The sequence below is a fragment of the Periplaneta americana genome, chromosome 11, assembly GCF_040183065.1.
Source record: "Periplaneta americana isolate PAMFEO1 chromosome 11, P.americana_PAMFEO1_priV1, whole genome shotgun sequence".
Taxonomy (NCBI): Eukaryota; Metazoa; Arthropoda; class Insecta; order Blattodea; family Blattidae; genus Periplaneta; species Periplaneta americana.
In genome coordinates, this window is record NC_091127.1 from 79838972 (window position 1) to 79861509 (window position 22538).

Genomic DNA, 22538 nt, shown 5'->3' on the forward strand with positions numbered 1-22538 from the left:
TCTGTATGCATTGTAATATAAGTGTAAGGCCAACATGGCGCAGCAATGACTGGAACTGCACTTATATTACTTTTACTCTGAACAGAAGTGACGTTAAAGATTTAGAATATATACTTATCTCACTTTGCTTTACTTTAAGACTGAGATGTCATTACCAAAGTGAGCAATAACTATCAGCATTTTATTTTATTCAGTTTGAAGGAGAGAAGTGAGCGAAATTCTTTGTGCACTGAGAGCAATCGCCCTATTGTAAATAAACTTCCCGGAAAGGAAGGTAAAATAAGTGAAAGCTGAAAGCTGAATTTGCACCCCAGAAATACCACAGAGATGGAGGTAGGTTCATAACTGTATAGTGGCGGCTGATTGGCTGAGGCAAGTGTGACCGGGCCTCAGTCGCTTCGCTTCCTTAAACTCTCAATTTTAGTGTTTTTTAGTTGTATGTAACATAATATACTAGTCACTTGAATGACCTGTATAGAGTTGTAGAAGTAGAAAATTGTGTGATGTATATAGACCTATCTTGTTCCTGAGGCCCGAAATGTTCTGACAGGGTCTGGCTTCTGCATTTCTTATGTTTCCACGGGTTTTCAGGTTGCATTCGGAAAGATGAAACTGAGGCACATTTCTTGTGGCCTAGTGACCTAAGAGGTATTCACCCACCCATCAGCCTTCATTTCTCCCATTCAGAACCCGGTCTTTTGTCAATGCCGGTCTCAAGGGTGGGATGGAGTGAGAATAACACTGGTGAATCGTTGTGTGGTCTAGTGTGGTTACATGTTTCCGGAAAATAGAAATCAAAAGAGATGCCAGAAATAATTATGATAATTGTATTAAATGAATTATTAGAGTATCCTTTTCGAGAGTAAGTAATATTGAAAAAAGGGAAGTTTTAAATTAAGATAGACCTATGCCATCACTGACAATTTCTCAAAAAGACAATCTTAAAACGCTAGCTTTCAATGAATCCTGATGTGAGCAACATAAATGGATCTTTGGTAATGTGGTGCGAAATAAACTTTTCTGTTGGTCGTGCTTGTTGCTGTGAAAACAAACAAACAAAAAGAGAGAAAGTAAGAGATAGAAAACAGTGTGGCCTACTGACAGCTTCAGCGATCTTAAAAAGTATTTTCAGGGGAATTTCAACACATGCTTCTTCAGCTGAGCATAATATGCGTTGCTTTATAAACATTAAACAATCACTGAAACAAACTCACAGTGTAACAACTTATTTGATGAGTCACATGTTAATATTTTGCATTAATGATGATGACAATAATAATAATAATAATAATAATAATAATGTCAATCGTAATAAAGTATCATCAATAACAAACATTTCCAGTTAATGATGGAAATTGAATCCAAGTACACGAAAAAATAAACTTCAGCATTTACAGTATATGGTCACTTGCTGTATACAATGTTATCGCAGGAAGATACAGTGCATACACTACTAAACACAATCTAGTATATACAATCACGAAGCTTGAGTTGATGAGGGTACTAGGAACAATAGACTGTGCAGGTATTATTTCGCATTGTCTGTAATGAGGCGATAGTAGCGATCCTAGTGGTTAGCAACTATCTATGGATGCATATTTACTATGTATTGAGCTTCGTGACTGTATATACTAGATTGTGCTACTAATGTGCTAATCCCCTACGGTGGCTAAGTGGTCAGACCTTCAGCCTATCACGCTGGCGGCCCGGTCAGGTCTGTAGTTTTCATTGAAAAATCCATAGTGACACCTGTGGCGGACAAGGTCGAAATTGGGGGTTTTCTCCAGTTTCTCCCGTATTAGGCATCTATACCATTGTCAACATCTCTCCATTTCGCCGTCATTCCATAGTTTCCTTGAACGCCGGCTGGCGATTTTTATTCCGCCATATTAAAAACGGAGACGTAAAGTCACAAATAGTATTTCTCAATAACACTTCGACTACATACTTTTCCTAGATCATCAGTTGGTCCTTGACTTTTCGTTTTTATATATATATATATTTTTTTTTTCATTCTTTCGTGCCAGGAAACTTTATGGTCCTTAAAGAATAGAATGGATAAATAGCTGTCCCCTAAGCAAGTGTTCACCACATACTGATTAGCTCCATTCTGTGACTAAAATTCTTAAATTTAAAGCGTACGGAACGACGGTAGTGCGTGAGTCGCTACCAAAAGATAATGTGAGACATCTGAATTTTGTAAGAGTTCTGCAAAGTGGTGTCAGTGATTCAGAATTAAATCGTAGTAAATCCTATTCGTAGTTCAACATATAAAGATTTTAAATCAAATAAAAATGCTCATCAAATATCTAAAAACAATAAACTTTGTTTTGTGCTACATTTTTTTACAATAATTTTATTTTATCTATCGTAAACCAATTAATTTATTTTTACATTCTGAATGTATTGAGTTAAAAAAGGTGTTACATTTAGTAAATTTAATTCTAATATATGATCTCTCATTGCACGAACATTTAAAAAGATTACTACATATTTACACCTTAAAGAAATTTCACTTCTGCCGAGCGTAGAGACTATAGTAGTCTATATGAGCATCCATTTCCTTCGCCGCTGCCATCTTCTAGGACTTGGCCTACTATCATAGACAAATGGCTTGCAACACGATTACACCTCTTTATGGCTGAAGATTGACCAAAAAATTAAAATAATAACTGTAATGCGCGCGCGCGCGCGCACATACACACACACACACACTCTCTCTCTCACTCTCTCTCTCTCTCTCTCTCTCTCTCTCTCTCTCTCTCTCTCTTCAAAGAAGCGACTTTCGGTTTCAGAAAAGTTAATTATACATGTTAATACTAATTATTTTTGGAAAAGCGAAAATTACCAGAAAAATTTCGGTTACAGATTTATTATTAGTATAGATGACAATAATAAATAATACATTAACGGATGCCCGCATGTTTACTGCAATTAATTTAAAACAATATTCGAATTGCTGACAAAATTAAAATGGGGAAAGATAACTATTAAATGTGAAAGGCAAACGGCATCAGAGCTGGGACCCTGGTTTAAAAGGACTTCACTGTGAAGTCAAATTAACATAGAGGCATGATGCAGTACTCCATTGGCAATTGTAATTTTTCACTCTGCTCCCCTGGTCTTGATTCTGATTCTCACTCGACGACCAATTCCTGGAGAAGAGCTTCTTGTGACTGATCTAACAGACAGGCTCTTCGTTCTCATCTTCCCTGAAGTTTGTACCGACATGTAGGTAGAGCTCCGGAAATTTATTCCATGTGTACCTTGTTAAATGGGAATACATATGCATACATAAAAATTAAACGTAGGCACCTGTAGCTTCCACCAATTTCCTCAAGCGGCCGTCATGGAATCCACAGTCTTCTGGAGGAATTTGCGTGGGGCATTGGTGATAATGCCCCGAATCCGTGCTTCCAATTCTTTATCGTTTCTGGACGGATTGTGGCATTCCTTCCTTTCTCCGTATGGCACCATCTCCCTGAACGAAAACAATAGAATTCCACAATTCATAGCGAGTAGCAATCTGCGCTCTCTCGCGAACAAATAGGTGATCGACCTCTTTGATATTGTTGTGCGAACCGCCCCTCACGGGCATCATCTATACTACGGACGAGCAAAAGTTCAAACTCTATTTAATGATCTATATATACACACAATTTTCATTATGGTTCCATGGATATTAAAAATTCTACAGCCAATTAATAATACCTAGTTATTTCCCGCCCGCACTGTGTTTATGGCTATTCATAACGTTGTTGCAGTGCTCAGAAACCTGACGTGATGGAAAAAATCTGATTACATATTCGTAATCAGCGCATCAGACTTGGTAATAATCAGCATTCTGTTTTTTTTCGGCACAAAAAATGTTGTAGACTAGTGTATTATGTACAACATATGAGATATACTATTAGATTCACAAAATAGTTTTTCATCTGATGATAGTAAGATTTATTGAATCATATTTTAGATTTCTCCAGTAACGTCTTGTGACGCATTCGGCAGGAAATTAAACGCAGAATAAATATGAGAAATGCCTGTTATTATTCGGTTGAGAAGCTTCTATCATCTAGTCTGCTGTCAAAAAAATCTGAAAGTTAGAATATATAAAACAGTTATATTACCGGTTGTTTTGTATGGTTGTGAAACTTGGATTCTTACTTTAAGAGAGGAACACAGAGATTAAGGGTGTTTGAGAATAAGGTTCTTAGGAAAATATTTGGGGCTAAGAGGGATGAAGTTACAGGAGAAGGGAGAAGTTACACAACTCAGAACTGCATACATTGTATTCTTCACCTGACATAATTAGAACATTAAATCCAGACGTTTGAGATGGGCAGGGCATGTAGCACGTATGGGCGAATCCATAAGTGCATATGTAGTGTCAGTTGGGAGACCAGAGGGAAAAAGACCTTTGGGAAGGCCGAGACGTATATGAGAGGATAATATTAAAATGGATTTGAGGGAGATGGGATATGATGATAGAGACTGGATTAATCTAGCACAAGATAGGGACCGATGGTGGGCTTATGTGAGGGCGGCAATGAACCTCCGGGTTCCTTAAAAGCCATTTGTAAACAAGTAAGTAACGCCTTGTGACGTTGAACGAATATTTTCAGAGTACAAATATTGTTTTTTTTTTCTGAACACAAAAGGGATATTTCTTTTGATAAAATGAAAATATTCATTGTTATTTTTTATGAAGCTAGAATCATAATATACTTTGTATGTTATTTTTATATGTATGAGTAAATTATTTGAGATTGGGAGATACGAAATTTATATTACAAATTTTTTTTTTATATTATTCGTTTATTAATTTCTTGTTCTAAGGCTGTAGACGATTGGAGCACATGTTTGGTTACCCCACCACCCAGCTGTATATGTTTGTCGTTCTGGTTCACTGACATCGAGAGATACGCTATTAAATTTCATTCGGTAGAGATGTAGTCCAAGCTCACATAACTTAACAGTTTTGGTACCAATTTCCTAGCTCTGGTTCCTAACACCACATTTAATTTTTTTGTCTTTACTGACAGAAGAGACTTACTGAAGTCAGACTGTGAACTTTCATAAGGGGTTCACCCTGCCTTCATCCAGATCAGGGCACTGAAGTAGTCTTTTCTTTCTTTGTCACTTTGCCTAGCCATAAATCGTAAGTATCAATTTTAGCAGCCAGTGTGTGAGATTTTAAGTGATTTTAATATCCCCAATGTGCTGATTTCATTAATACAAGATAATACACTCGTCAAAATAGAAGGAAATTTACAGAGCCAATACCAGTAAAGAAAGGTACTAGATTATGGAATTTACTGAGCCTAGTTCTTTTAATAATGGATTACATATTAAAAGAAATTAGAGAACAATCAGGGTATTGAATGGGTAAAAAATAAATGAATTCGGTGTGTTACGTAGTCCATGTGATTTTAATTACTGCTTCGGAAGATAAATTACAGATGTTGCTCCATAGATCATGTAAAAAATATGGAATGAGTACTAATGCAAAAAATAAGACAACAACAAACCAAAAACAAACAAAACCATAATAGTAAATAAATTCACGCTACGTTGTAAATTTCAACTGTAAATCATTATTAATAGAATTTACATTTACAGCATTACTTGTGCCTCAAATTAATTAACTCGGAACAAACATTATGTTTACAAAAATATCATTCTTATCAATTAAGTCAAACACATTTTCCCCATGTTCTGAATACAGTCGCCTTATTATCTGTTCTTTGTTGGATTTTTGTTTCGGCATTCTGATACAACCTCACATCTCTTAAGCAGGTCTACAATTGAGGAGTGTCGAGTGTTCACTCTCTGTACTCCTTACAGACAGTAGAAACACCCGGGACGCATTTGGTAAACAATATATAGTCTATAGAAATTAGTTACTATTCTGATACCAATACTTTTCTTCAGCCCTAATAATGACATATCCAGCACAAACAAGGGCCGACACAGAGAATAAGACAATTACTGGTAACCACAGAAATGAATATACTTCGAAAAATAATAGGAAAAATACGAAAGGCCAGAGTACTAAACCAGGAAATACGAACAGTATGCAATCAATAGGAGAATGCGTCATTACTAGGGCCCGGATTTTTCGAAAATGCATATGCGCATATGCAAATGCATATTTTGAGGGTTAGTGCATATTTAGGCATTTATTTAGTATGTGTATGATAAATTATCTGACATTTCTGAACGAACTGTAAATCTAGTAATGAATTTGTATGTCGAAAATCACTTGGCACCACAATAACATTCCTGCTTCAAGTGAAATGTTAACGGGACCATACTTCCAGTCTCACAATATATGCAGGTAGATGGACGTTGCAGACCTTTTTCACAAAAGGAATTTCTTACATTCCTTTCTCAATGCAGTATCCTCTCAAAGTTTGTCTCGACAGGACGGCAGGTGTTCATCTGTTGACTTGTTTTTCATCTACTAATAGTTTATGCGGTGTTCTGTCAGATTAACTAAAAATGCCTAAAGATAAGTCCACTAAATATTTTTTAATTAAACAGTGGATTTCAGGCAATAGTGACTATTCAAGTGACGGCGATGTAGTGTATTGTCAAGTATGTGAGAAGACTGTGAAATGCGAGAAAAAGTTTTAACTAGAACAGCATTCGAAAACAACTGCACATCTCTGGTCAAAACAAAAGGGTAAAGAACACGCAACAGGTACTTTTAACTCAGGCGAAATCACGGTGTGAAGTTAGTACATTTTCCGCTGACTTTTGTAAAGCTTTTGTATGCAGAACATTCCGCTGCATAAATTAAATAATCCACATCTACGATCATTTCTTAAAAAATAGTGTCTTAATCAGAGGACACCGGATGAATCCACTTTTAGGAAAAATGATTTACTTTCGCTACTTGCTTCTATCCTGGATTCAATACGGTCTGACATAGGAGGGAACTGCGTATGGATTTTGGTTGATGAATCAACAGATTCGTGTGGCAGATACATAGCGAACTTCGTAGTGGGTAACTTATGTCCAAAAGAACCCAGCAAACCTCATTTACTTTCATGCAAAGTGTTGGAAAAAACCAACCACAGTACAGTTGCAAGATTTGGTTAGTGCATATTGTTTTGTTTTTAGTGCATATTTTCAACATTTTTAGTGCACATTTGCATGTATATTTTAGGTATTTTCAGTGCATATATATCCGGGCCCTAATCATTACACAGAGAGATGAACGGAGTGAACACATAGTAAGAATGAAAGAAGATAGATTGATGAGAATAGCAAGATATGCACTACGCAAAGAAAGGAGGAGTAAATTGAATGGTAGTCTGTATAGCTCAATTGATGAATTGTATAGCCTATGCTGTAAATTGTATAGTAGTCTGTATAGCTCAACTGATGAATTGTTTATGATTATAAATTGAATTAATCTACTTTATATTAATTACACAAATTTCTATAGCTTAATGAAAGTATGCTACTTTGTATTGTATATATTTGTATAGTTTTGGCCGATGAATTGTATATGCTTTAAATTGAATAGTAATCTATATAGCTCTATTGATAAATTGTTTGTGTTTGTAATTTGAAGTAGTTTGCATGATATGTATTATCAATTTCTGTATATCATAACTGGTTGAATATGCCTTAAATTTAATTAACTTACTTGTTTTGTATTATACATATAGCTCAACTGATAAATGATCGTTTGAGTTTGTAAATTTAATAATCTGATTGGCTATGTATTGTATACTTTTAGTAGAGCCATCGATGTAGCTCAGTCGGCAGACTCGCTGGGCTGCTGATCCGGAGCTGCGTTCGGGCTTGGGTTGGATCCCCTTTTGGTGTTTGGTTTCTTCCGAGGTTTTCCACAGCCGTGGGACTGAAGCCGGATGGTCTATGGCGAGTCCTTGGCATCAACTCCTTTGATTAGATTACCCCCCTTTGATTTGATTGCCTGGTTGGGTTTTTCCGAGGTTTTCCCCAAACCAAAAGGCAAATGCCGGGTAATATTTTGGCGAATCCTCGGACCTCATCTCATCTCACTACATCTCGCCAAAATATTGTAAAAAATTGCACAAAATTGTAAAAATTGTAGAAAATTACTAAATTGTAAAACTATAAAAATTTGTAAAAATTGTAATTGTAATATTGTAAAATTTTTACTTGTTCCACATCTTAAAGCTTCATTGCTCATGTAAGATCTATGGAATAAAATGAATGAATGAATGAATGAATGAATGAATGAATGAATGAATGAATGAATGAATGAATTAATTAATGAATGAATGAGACCGGAGAAAAGATGGTGACATAATGGGCATTAGGTTCCTTCATCTGGTGTTAACAGGCTACGAAGCCTAAACAAAAGAAGAAGAAGAGAGAAGAGCCTTGGTAATCTTATGCTTACCATTATGGTCGTTGATTCCGAGTTTCGAGGGTTAATAATGGTCGAAGTAGAATCGTTAACATGAATTGTTCTGGGAAAGATATATAGCCGGGAGACTGGTGTCGTATATTTACGAAGAAAACAGTGCCTGATATAGGGCTCGAGAGAAAATTTGTTGGCCATTTTTCACCCACGTTGAATTTCGACACTAAATAACTTTTGCAGTTGAAAACGCCATCTAATGAAAATAATAATAATAATAATAATAATAATAATAATAATAATAATAATAATAATAATAATTCTCACTATACTGAAATAAAATATAGTTATATTTTCAGTACCTGTTACCAAATTTATACTCCTGTTTAGTGACAAGAAACTGACTGAAGCATGGCCTTCCAGAATTTCGTAGGAAAATATTTCAATGGTGGATGTACAGTAGCCTACTTGTAGGTAGATCCAATAAAATACTTCGGTCGAGTTGCACTACTCATATTGCAGGTAAGTCGCCAGGTACTAATGAACATATCTGTAAGAAGAAAATTAATGATGGTCAAATTTTAAGAACTCTCAGGATTAATTATGGCTTCTGAATCGTCCAAACATCACTACGTTCAATTCCCATGTGATCTTGCCATGCATGGTAATCCTAATTGTGGGCGAAGCTGTCTTGGAGATTGAATCAGAGTTGGGACACCTGTACGGGTAGTTCCTCGGAATATGTCAACGTATATCTTCTGCGTGGATTTCATCTAAGAAGTGTGATCGAGTCTCACCAATCTCGATAAGTCGGTTGAAGGGCTGGATAAAATCGCCGACAGAATAAATCTGTTGGGTTTGTGAACTGTCCAGTGAGCTCTTCTAGAAGGAGACGTATCTACTTGCGCATAGCACATTTCTGAGTTACATAAATCCGATATCCCTGGCGTCAAAGTTCGATATCCTCATATGGGGCTTCGTGGCGGGCGGTAGTCCGGCGGATGGAATAATATGTATATTCAACATGGATAATGAACAGTGTATATAAAAGAAGTTATGTCTTGGAAACACAAAGAATCTGGAAAACAGAGGCACAGACAGCAAAATCCTCAAAAACGTATAAGTAGAGCTGAGAAGAAACGATGGTGGAAGGTCATTTTTTGGCAATCAATTATGAAACTAACACCTGCTCCTGTAGCCCACTCTCTGCACATTCCCTGAGACTGATTTGTAATCCTAACCTGGGACAAAGAAGCAAGGCGAATTTAAAGCCAACTACTTTCATCTCTTAAGGTCCTTTCAAGCTAAAAGAAAATACAGAGAAGAAAGTGCAATTAATATAAGTAGGTCCGAAGATAGCGATACACCACCTATATCAAATACCAGAGACTGACCTCAAGCCACGTTTATAGTAATGACCAGGCTTAGGATCCGGGACACTTCAGCAACCAATATACCCCACAACTTGACTATAGAGTTCCTTGAACATAGTAGACAGACATACTGTGAATGTAAACAACGACGTCAATATGCTTCGTTATATTCTACTGTTAATAGTACAATCTAGTGACGGTGGAAAATGAAATACGATACATACCTCACAAGTTTTCATGTCCCTCGTCGACGTTGAAGGCGTTAGCGTTACAAGGAACATCTAACTTATGTACATACTTGAAACTAGTTCGAAAAGACTGTTCACTGAGATTGACAATGCACTGTGATGGCCTGAGTTCGTTTCGTAGAGAGAGACGGAAGAATACTGTACCTCTGATCACGAACCGCATTGTACACTACGGCACAGGTTAACAAAACTCAACGCGCCACCTCACTCCATCTGTACTTCACTTCAGTCTTAAATTGTCTCGGATCCTAAGCCTGGTAATGACAGTGAAATGGAGATTCAAATGTTTATCTAAATCACCTGGGTTGAATCTCCTGCTTGCCCATTTGTTGCAGATTTACTGAGCACGTTTCGTCTTTCAATATATTCCGATTAATTTATTTACATTAAATAATATTAAAAAGACACATTAAGAAACTATTATATACATACAACAGAAATATAAATCAAGGAATTTACTAGTTTTGTACCTAAACCACTAGTGCTGCTTATAATTAGGTTTTCTCCGGAACGGTTGTTTGCGCGCTTTCAATCGGAGATCTCTGGATTACCTCCGATTGATGCAGCGTAGGTTGTATATGTGGTGTGGAGCAGACATACACTTTCCGCTGAGCATTCCTTTAATCGGATCAGGTAGTGATTCGAGGCCGCTGTCGTCCGCGTATCTTTTAAAATAAGCGTGTAATTTTTTGTTGTTTGTTCTCTCTTTTTTTGTTTGCCTCTCTCTCTCTCTCTCCGGCTTTTTTTTTTCTTGTGTTGCTTAAAGTGCTACGTTAGCTGACAGTTTTTTTTCTAGTTTTGAAATTCAAATTTTATATGTGGAAGGGCGTATTAGTTTTATGTTATTGACCAAATTAATAACATTAAAATTAATTGCTAAAACTAACGCAGAAGTAAAGCTTTTCAGTAGCTAATGTAAACATTTATAGTTCTCCTGGAAACACTCGTTTATTCATAAACAGTTTCTTTCAATTATTATTCTAATCGGTTTAGTTTAACGTAAAATATATTAAGGGAGTTTCATAATGGAACAAAAAAAATGTGTGGTATCAATGGGTTAAAGTTTTCTGCCCAAAAATAATTTATTCATATTCTTCACCGGACAGGATTGTGGTCATTGTGTTAAATGGTGTCAGTATTTGAAATGCTTCTTCTAAAAAAGTGACGATTCTCGAACAGTGAGAGAGAATTTCACCCAAATCTAGGGTCTTATCAATTCCTTCTTTGACGGCAAAGTTCAAGGTTTGCGTATTACAGCCTAGATGACAAAGATTTAATTTTTTGACCTAGTAGACAATGAGAAGCACACTTCAAAGAAGAGTGGCATAAAGGCTACAGTGGCAAAGAAGTATGCCAATGATAAGAGAAAGAAAGGTTTAATTTGTGTAATGATGAATGAGTCTAGTGAAGAAGGGGGAGCTACTGATGGATATGAATCAAGTGAGGGGATAATAGAGGAAAGAAGAAGGAAAGAGAAGGAGAGGAGTCCAGGGTTGGAAATAATAGGAGAATCATCTAAGGTGAATATGGAGAGTATAAGGAAAGAACTCTTTGCGAATGCAATTGCGAGTGCAAGTGCAAGTCCGAGTGTAAGTTACGAAAGTAAGAGCGACGAAAAGAAGAAAGAAGTCGAGAACACAACAGACAACGAGAGCGCAGATGGTCAAAGTCCAGCAACCGTGGGTGATATTGATAGGGTACTGAAGATGTGCGAAAAACTAGAGGAAACCTGTATAAAAGTTCAGCGAGTTATGTGATAGTTAAAGAAACAAGGAAGTGCAAACTAAGACGTGTGAAGTGTAACAAGTGAAATAGAGGAGAAAAATGACAGTCTGAGGCATTAGATGCGGTAAAAATGTGAGGATTAAATCAATTAATGTAACTGAAGTGGAACTGTGAATAATATAGAGGAATAAGTAGTGAAGTGTTAATGAGAAGATGAATAGAATAAATTAGGGAGAAGAAAAGCAATAATGTAGTGAGACTAATAAGAGTTGGAGATAGTAAGTAAATAATATTTAGGGTTGTATGTAATTGAGAGGAAGAATATGGGAAGTGAGGACGTAGAAAGTGAGTGCAAGTAGTGAGAGTGAACCGTAAAAGTTATCCAATAAAGTGAAAAAGTGATAGATAGATAGATAGATAGATAGATAGATAGATAGATAGATAGATAGATAGATAGATAGATAGATAGATAGATAGATAGATAGATAGATAGATAGATAGATAGATAGATAGATAGATAGATAGATAGATAGATAGATAGATAGATAGATAGATAGATAGATAGATAGATAGATAGATAGATAGATAGATAGATAGATAGATAGATAGATAGATAGATAGATAGACAGACAGACAGACAGACAGACAGACAGACAGACAGACAGACAGACAGACAGACAGACAGACAGACAGACAGACAGACAGACAGACAGACAGACAGACAGACAGACAGACAGACAGACAGACAGACAGACAGACAGACAGACAGATAGATAGATAGATAGATAGATAGATAGATAGATAGATAGATAGATAGATAGATAGATAGATAGATAGATAGATAGATAGATAGATAGATAGATAGATAGTTTATTTTGCAAAAACATCTGGAACATGTATGGCATCGTCATATACAATTTAAAATACATGATATCATACAATGGATATAAATTAAGATACATGAATATTAAAAAACTCATCAACATCATACAATGGATTTGCCAATAATATAGTCCTAATTCGTGTCCTAAACACTCGGAATGGAAGATTCCTTATATCAACAGGTAGACTATTAAGTAATTTAAAAGCAAAGAATAGAAAACTATTTTGAGTAATACTGTATTTACATTTGTCAATATATAAATTTGTATTATTTCCTGTATAATATTTATGAACAGAAGTACATGCTATGTAATTTTTATGTTATTCCGAATGTAAAGAAGATAGGCCAATACATACATAGACGGCAATGTCAAGATTTGTGACCTTATAAAAAGAGGTTTACAATGAGTCGTATTTGGTACTCCATAAATTAATCTTAAAGCTTTCTTTTGTAATATGGAAAGAGCTTGAGCAGAAGTATGGTGACCCCAAAGAATAATACCATAATTTAAATGACTTTGTATATGGCTATGAAATATTGTAAACAATACCTTGTTAGGTAAATTATTCCTTAACAACCTTAACATATATAGGCCTTTACTTAATTTCTTAGCAACATAGTCAACATGAGTTTTCCATCCCATTCTAGGCTCAAGAAAGATGCCCAGAAACCTAACAGCAGTATTACTAACAGTAGTAAGACGATTAATACCAAAGTTTAATTTAACAGTTTTGTTAGAATTAGTCATAAGGTTATTCGCACTGCACCAATCAACAACCCTACTTGATACATCAGGAAGTTCCATAGACAATATGTCACTATTTTTTATGAATAGTATTAACTGCTAAATCATCAGCAAACATGAAAGACTCAGAACATCCATCCCGAATATAGTCGGGAAGATCATTAACATAAATAATAAACAATAAAGGTCCCAAAATTGAGCCTTGAGGCACACCATGTTTTAATACCTGATACTGTGACCTTTCACCATTTGCCAAAACAGATTGATGCCTATCATTCAAATAAGACGCTAAAAATTTTACACTAAGACCATTAAAACCATAATATTTAAGCTTAAGTAAAAGAGTTTCATGAGAAACTGTGTCGAAAGCCTTTGAGAAATCATAAAAACTACTACTAATATGATAACAATTTTCAATACCCACAAAACAACGTTTAACAAAGGACACCACAGCCTCCACAATACTATGTGAAGTCCTAAAACCATATTGACAGTTGGTGAACAAAGAATTAGATTCAAAGTAATTGTAAATTTGTTCCTTAAGCAAAATCTCAAAAACCTTCGACAAAGTAGGTATTATACTTACAGGTCTATAATTAGATAACTCATTTCTACAACCTTTTTTAAAAATAGGTATTACCTTAACAAACCTAAAAGAATCAGGAGAAACTCCAGAGTCTATACAGCAATTAAAAATATTGGCAAGAGGCTCAATAATGTATACCGAAGCAATCTTCAATATTTTAGAATTAATGCCATACACATCAAGACAAGGGCTATTGTTCATACCTAAAATAACATCATAAATTTCATCAACACCATAATGTTTAAAAGCAAATGTCGGAATAGGTTTGACTCTATTAACTAAAAAATCTTGAGCATGGTGATTTTTTGTGAGGTTATTAACAATGAAATTAACATTATCAATAAAAAATTATTAAATTGGTCAGCATCAATATCTGATGAAGAAACTTTAGATTTAGACTGGCTGTTTGTAAGACTAGAAATAATTGACCAAGTCATTTTGGTTTTATTATTAGAAGCATTAATTAAATTTGAAAAGTAATTAATTTTTGTACACCTTAAATTTCTTTTATATAATTTTTTCGTTTCATGATAGATATCTTTAAACTCATCAATACCTTGATAAACATATAAATCATAAAATAAAAGACATCTCTGTTTAAGATTATGGAGCTCATTAGCATACCACTTATTATAATTATATTTCCTCGTATTTGGCACGATTGTATTATCAACAAAGGGAAAAGCTTTGTTTATTACATCAATAAAAAGTGAAAGAAAATAATTAACTTTATCATTAACATCATCCAATGTATATATATTAAACCAATTTAAATTCATAAGTAAATAAACAAAATAAGATATACTTAAGTCATTAAAAACACGTACAGGATTTGAATACATTATAGTATTATCAGGTAAAATTTTATAAGTACTATTTATTTTAAAGCATATCGCCTCATGATCAGAGAATATAGTAGGAACAACACCTGCTGTACAAAGATTATCATCAACATTGGTAACAACATTATCTATACATGTATATATATATATATATATATATATATATATATATATATATAGCCACCGGCGTGGCTCAGTCGGTTAAGGCGCTTGCCTGCCGGTCTGAAGTTGCGCTCGGGCGCGGGTTCGATCCCCGCTTGGGCTGATTACCTGGTTGGTTTTTCCGAGGTTTTCCCCAACCGTAAGGTGAATGCCAGGTAATCTATGGCGAATCCTCGGCCCCATCTTGCCAAATACCATCTCGCAATCACCAATATCATCGACGCTAAATAACCTCGTAGTTGATACAGCGTCGTTAAATAATCAACTGTACCTATATTTCCATTATTACCAGGGCGAGTTGGTTCAAAAATAGTAAGTCTAATACCAAAACTTATAAATAAATTAATGATATCTTTAGCATCCTGATTATCAGTGCAAGGAAAATCAATATTAAAATCCCCAACTAATACAATATTAATATTTTATCAATTTTAAAAGTTGATTCCAGAAGATCATTCAAACTATTATAAAATATATTAAAATCAGTTCTATTACAATCAGGAACTTTATAAAAAGCCACACACTATAAATTCATAGCAGAAATGTACGTAGAACATACTTCAAATAAGTAAGATTTAATCACCGATGAAAGACTAATTACACTATCAAATTTTAGACCTTCTTGCGCAAAAATAGCAGAACCACCATGTTGTTTCGATATAGGTCTACAAAAACTGTCAGCCAAAACAAAACCAGGTATATTCACTAAAGACAGTTCTTCACGATTTAACCAGTGTTCAGAAATACATAAAATATGAACATTGTATTCCTTAATAAGAACAGAAATATAATCAATCTTATTAGATAAACTTTGTACATTCCAATATAAAATGTTAGTAGAGCCATTAGAGGTTAACTTACAACCTTGTCTCAGTCACTCAGACGGTATCTGATTATTATTAGGTGGCTGGAATAACTGCTCATTTCTAAGAACACCGTAAAATTCTGACACAAAGCGGTCTTCAGGCCAACACTCTGCTGAAAACACACTACCAAAGTTCTGTTCGTCAATTTCAACGTGGAAGGAAGGATAAGAATCATGTTTTGTTTTTAATCTCGTTACTTTGATAGGCTTTAAGTTAGGAGACCGAAGATATTGATTTATTTCAGACTCTGTCACATCTGTGCAAACCTACTTACAAAAACAGCTTTATTTCTTGATACTTTCGAGATTACTTTGAGATTAGTAACGGCACTTGCACCACAAAAAGCAAGTGAATTGAACAAGAAATAGCAAGAATTTATTACAAACATTAGAACATTGGAACAATAAATGAGACAAATAATATAATACGTTAATGTAGATGAGAAAGTAGAAATATTAGCGAATACTAGTCAGAAATGAAAAGGTTTTTACGATAAACAGAAAATTAGGATAACAGTAATGAAAGACGACAATGATATTAGTAGAGATGGATTAGTAGATGTAGACGACAATGTTTCTATATAAGAGCAAGGTAGACAGTATTGCATAGTATTCGGGAATGGATTTGAGGGGAGATAAAGAAGGTAAAGAGTTGAATATACTGTACATCAGAAAGGATAGAGGAAGAAATAGACAGAAATAGGGTTTAACTTTAGGTAATTGAAAGATATGGGGAGATATAGATGATAGGAGAAATAAAAAGGATATGTGATTGAATGTAATCAAGGGAGTGGTGGACCATATGCAGAAATGTGAGGGAAACCACTACCTGAAAGCCGTGTGATGATAATCAGGGAAAGGATTTATATGTAAATACATATTTACTTATAAAGCTAATATAATTTATATTTTGCATTATCTTTATGTTTCACAATGTGTAGGGTTGAAAAATCCTACTTTTATTTTCCATATTTTTCCATATTTTAGAGTTTAGTACATATTTTCGTTAATTTCCATATATTTTCCATATTTCATATAAAACAGTCCATATTATATTAGGTTTAACAATAAAACAAAACAAAATTCCATTAACTTTTAAAAATACATTTCAACAATAGAGATTTAAACACATGTTCAGTAATCCCTTTAACATCAGAGTTATTTGAAAATTAGCAGTCCTATCAACAATGGGAAAGTAAGTTACAAAACTGTATTAATTTAATTTAAAATTTTTAACAGACTTCAGTTGTGCAGCTCAACAGTTAAATGCCAGTCAGAGTACACATAGGTTCAGTTTTGTAAATCATACTATAAAGACGGTAAATATGCCAAAAGTACGTCATTCAGTCAATTTAAAATCAAAACTAACAAGTTACATTTCAGAATTTAAAGAAGATGGTTTATCAACTGACAATAAAATATTATTTTGTAATTTGTGTCAGTGTGCAGTATCATCTACACAAAAGTTCCTGGTGCAACAACACATTACAACTAGTAAACATCAGGCCAACAAACAACTAAATTCCAAGCAGAGACCATTGTTTTTAACACAACCAACAACATCGAATGTAAGATCTGAGTTTAACATCGACCTGTGCCGTTCTCTCATCTCTGCTGATATTCCTCTCTACAAACTAAAGAATAAGGTCTTCAGGGAATTCCTTGAAAAATATACTCAACGTACAATCCCGGATGAGTCAACACTTAGGAAGACGTATGCTCCATCCATCTACGATGAGACAATACAGAAGATAAGAGATGAAATTAAAGATAGTTCAATTTGGGTTTCCATTGATGAGACTCCCGACAAAGAAGGTAGACTTGTTGGTAATGTAGTTATCGGTTTGTTAAGTGAACAATATTCTGAACGAATTCTTTTACATTGTGATGTTCTAGAAAAGTGCAATAACAAAACTATAGTTAAACTGTTCAACGAAGCTATGGGTATCCTGTGGCCAAAGGGTATTATGTACGATAATGTGTTATTCTTTATTAGCGATGCTGCCCCTTATATGGTCAAAGCTGGACAAGCATTATCTGTTGTATATCCTAAATTGACTCATTTTACTTGTGTGGCGCATGCATTTCATCGTGTGGCAGAAGTGGTCAGAGACAATTTCCCTAAAGTAGATTTGTTGATTTCATCAGTGAAAAAAGTATTTCTCAAAGCTCCCAGTAGAGTTAACGTGTTGAAAGAAATGTACCCTGAAATTCCATTGCCACCAAAGCCAATTTTAACTAGATGGGGTACATGGCTAGAAGCAGTTGAATATTATGCCGAACATATAGACTCTATTAACAATGTTCTCCTTGCATTGGACTCTGAAGATGCAGTCTCAATTGATACTGCGAAAACAGTTACCTGTGACATAAGTGTGAAGAATGACTTAGCTCACATTCAGCATACATTTTCATGCATCATAAAAACGCTCAAAAGTCTCCAAAATAGGCACCTTTCACTATCTGAAAGTTTTGAAATTATAAATAGTACTGTGGAACAACTGAATCGTGGTAGAGGTAAAGTTGCAGATGCAGTAAGAGCTAAGGTGGACACTGTACTTTCAAAAAACCCTGGATATGAAGAACTACAAAAGGTTGTTGCTGTGATGAGTGGTGAATCAACAGTGAAGATTAACTTGGACTTATCCCCAGCAGACATTGTGAAATTGAATTATGTACCAGTTACTTCTTGTGACGTCGAACGCTCTTTTAGTCAGTATAAATCTATCCTCAGAGACAATAGAAGAAGATTCACTTTTCAGCACTTGAAAGAAATGTTTGTAACCTATTGTTATGGTAACAGACAATAAAAATTGTGTTTTGTTGAAACTACATTGGAAGATAAGGTACGTCCATTATATTTTTTGTTTAGTTTGATTAAAATGTACCAATATTTAACGTACATAGTCATTTTTTTTATAATTTTAAGTCCATATTTAATTCCATATTTTGGTAAAAATCCATATTTAATTCCATATTTTGGTAAAAATAACTACATATATATTTACATATTTCATATATTTTTAGTCCATATAAATCCGTTCCCTGATGATAATAAATATGAATATGAATAAGAATTTTTTGACGGTAGCAACCATGTTTGGGGCATTGTCTGTGACAACGGCAGAAACTCTGTTGTTTAGTCCTCGTGAATTAATGACGTCTTGAATGCAACCAACAATTTAGCCGGCTGTATGACTTCCCTTGATGATAGATAAGTCCAAACAAGCAGAAGGTAATTGATCATCTGTCACGTAGTGAGCTGTTACTGTTACGTATCCATCTTGCCTGTTGGAGGACCAACACAGTCTGTTGTGAAAGAAACAGCGTTTGCGTTCTTTAATTCCGTTCGCAGTTTATTCTGAACACTGTCGTATAAGTCACTTAAAAGAACCTGCAAGATTCATGTAAAAATAGATACGAATTTTAAAAAGCAACCAAGAAACTTGGTTAGTTAAATTATAATGAATAGTTTTTATGTTAGTCAGTTCTGCACACTATCACAATGTTCTTATCACGCAGACCACGTGCTTTATTCACTTACATGAGAAACAGTGTTACGACACGACAGTGAATATCTTGGGTTTAAACCCTTGACGAGATCTTTAAAACCGGCATCTTCGACCACGCTAAATGGTTGCATATCTTTGGATATAAGTTGAATTAAAAGTTTATCCTATTTAACTTTTTCAGCACTGTTCAATGGGTGTGCTGAGTGCTCGAGTTGCTGTCCAACATAATTGTCGGCGCTTTCTTCAAGCTCGCGATTGTGCGATCTCTTCAAATGGTCTAACAAATTCGAAGTTCCACCACCCTTAAAGTAAATTCGCCCAAAAAGTTTACAGCTTGCGATTTTATTATCATATTCAACTAAATTAAAGAAATTTCATGCGACGGATATCCGCTTTGGTGCAATTTTATTCCACTCACAACTACCGTTAGTCCGTACGCGCCGCCGGTCTTCCTTGAGCTCTACGTCCTCTAACTTCGCTTCTCTCCGTACCACCGCACCCCTCCTTATATTCCCTCTTCCACCTACGGTAGTACCGGAGATCACCGGTGGAGAGCTTTATTCGTAATCTCCGATTCCTCCGTGCAGAAATATCTTCGTTCCTAAACCATTTGGAGCAGATTTACCTCATTTCACTTTACTAATACCTCATTTTATTTTACTGCTATAATAGTAATAGTAATAATAATAATAATAATAATAATAATAATAATAATAATAATAATAATAAAAATAAATAATCTCCTATGTTTTCTTATCATTTAACTTATCTTAATGTTTTTTCTTTCAAATTGTCACATAATTGTTTTTAATCATTGTTCATTGTGAATTAATTAGCAGGCCGATCTATCGAACCCATATTCAGGGGGATATTTTTTTTAGAAAATAACATTTAAGGTGTGATACAATGTTAAAATTGTAATATACCGTCTATACTTATCTAGTTTTTATATAATTGATTATAACATTGACTTCAATATGCACAGAAAACAAACGGCTACCACACACTCTATCAATAATAATTCCACCCATCCCACAACACATAAAGTCAGCAAATTTAGGTACCTAATTGACCGGTTACTCACGACTCCAATGAATAGGAATAATTACAAAAAAGAATTCAATTATATTCAAAACCTTGCAACAGAAAATGGCTATGAAAAACATTTAATTCATAAATTACTGAAAAATAGAAAAGCCAAATTATTTAAGAAAAAATACACTACATTGGAACCAGATAATGCAAAATCTAATAAAAAATGGCAAACCATGACTTATTTCGGAAAAATTTCAAATCAAATTAATAATTTTTTTCAGAAAACAAAATATTAACATAGCCTTCAAAACCAATAACAAGCTTCATAACATAATCCCCAATAAAATCAACACCAATGAACCTCTCCTAAATAGTGGTATATACCAATTGCAATGCAAGAACTGCACCAAACAGTATATCGGTCAAACTCGCCGTAATTTCAAAATAAGATACAAAGAACACGCCACAGATTTCAAATACAATAGACACAAGTCGAAATATGCTCATCACCTTATTGAAGAAGGCCATGAATTATGTAATATAAAAGATGCACTAAAATTATTGAAGTCACTAACAGCACCATAATAGACACGGCAGAACAATATTACGTCGCTAAGAGTTTTAATAAAGGGAACCAACTTTTAAACGAGCAAATAATTAATCCCAAGAACCCACTATTCAATTTATTTAAATTAGTTTCGAAAAATCAGACTACATCATCTCAGCTTATTACATCACATCCCCCCATCCCCACATTACTTCCGGTTCCGCCAGATGTTCATTAAGATAAGAACCATTGTGAGCATCGAACGACTCTCAGTCGTAGCCTGGCCAACGTCGAGCACGCAACATGTCCAGCCATTGTACGTAAGTCACTAGCTCAATTCAATGCATTTAACCATCAGCATATTCAAATACGTAACAGCAATATTTTATGTTCGCAGTGTAAAGGCTTGACTGATAATCAGACGGTGACAACCATGAATATGTAATAATCCAACCACGGCAAACCGAAGGAAAACAATAGCCAGGTATCAATGTAACTTATATTACGCACCACATTCGATCATGGTAAAGTGCTCCAATATGTGAAAGTGAACAAAAAACAAGGAACCTTGGTGCAATAACAATGAATTAACATAAAAGGATTTTTAATATTTTAACAGTTAGTATCTCAGTGTAAGTTTATAACATTTTAAGTAATTGAATAACTGCATTTGACTACATAATACGTCAAGATAACCCCAGTGTTCCACCAAATGATGGATAATTGCAGCAGAAAATCAAAACAGATTTTAAATGTTAGTAATAAGTGTGTGTTTTTAATTTTTAATTATTTAATTATCTACATATAGATTGTTTTATATGTGATATGAGATCATCAAGGGTACACATTATATTATGTTTTCATTCACACAGTTCATGTGCATCTATTTGAATATGTAATTAGGCAAATTTTCATACATTTGAAAATGGCACATTAGTGTCGAAAACGTTTATGTTATAATCAATTATATAAAAATTAGATAAGTATAGACGGTATATTTCAATTTTAACATTCTATTACAACTTGCTTATCGGATAAACCATACAACATGAAATTTAAGGTGTGACATTAAAAATGTCTTACAAGAAATTTGTGTGCAATAAACTGAAATTTACAGTAGATACTATTTTACAATAATGAAAATTTGTAGTAAAATAAAACCAAATACAGACAAAAGAAAAATAAAACAGAATGAGAAAGTTCAATTGTAATTTGAATTGAGTACAAGTGTCGCCGTAAAATCTGCAGAGAACCCTTCAAAGCCGTCACAGAAATTTTCTTAACTGCTGTTGGGACTTCAAATTTATGACAGAATGACACGAATTGTTTTGTTATGGTCCCTCTAGCGTCCACCATTAATCCGATGACTTCTACAGGGACATCATTTTATTTTTACTTCAATTTTTATGGTACCTGAGTTTTGGAATGTACTTCACTCCCACCCCTTCTACTAGTAAACTTCCAACCGTTCACGACACAGAGCCGAGGGCGCGTAAGCAGTACTGAGTTACTGAGTATAGTACGTTTCAGAAATATGTTCGCGTTTTCCAGTGACGAAAGAGCTTTCAATATTGAATCATATTTTCGTACGGGTACTGTCGACCGTTTCCCTATGTCGCATCCCGGTTTCCCCCACCTGCTTCTGTTCGCCCCTTT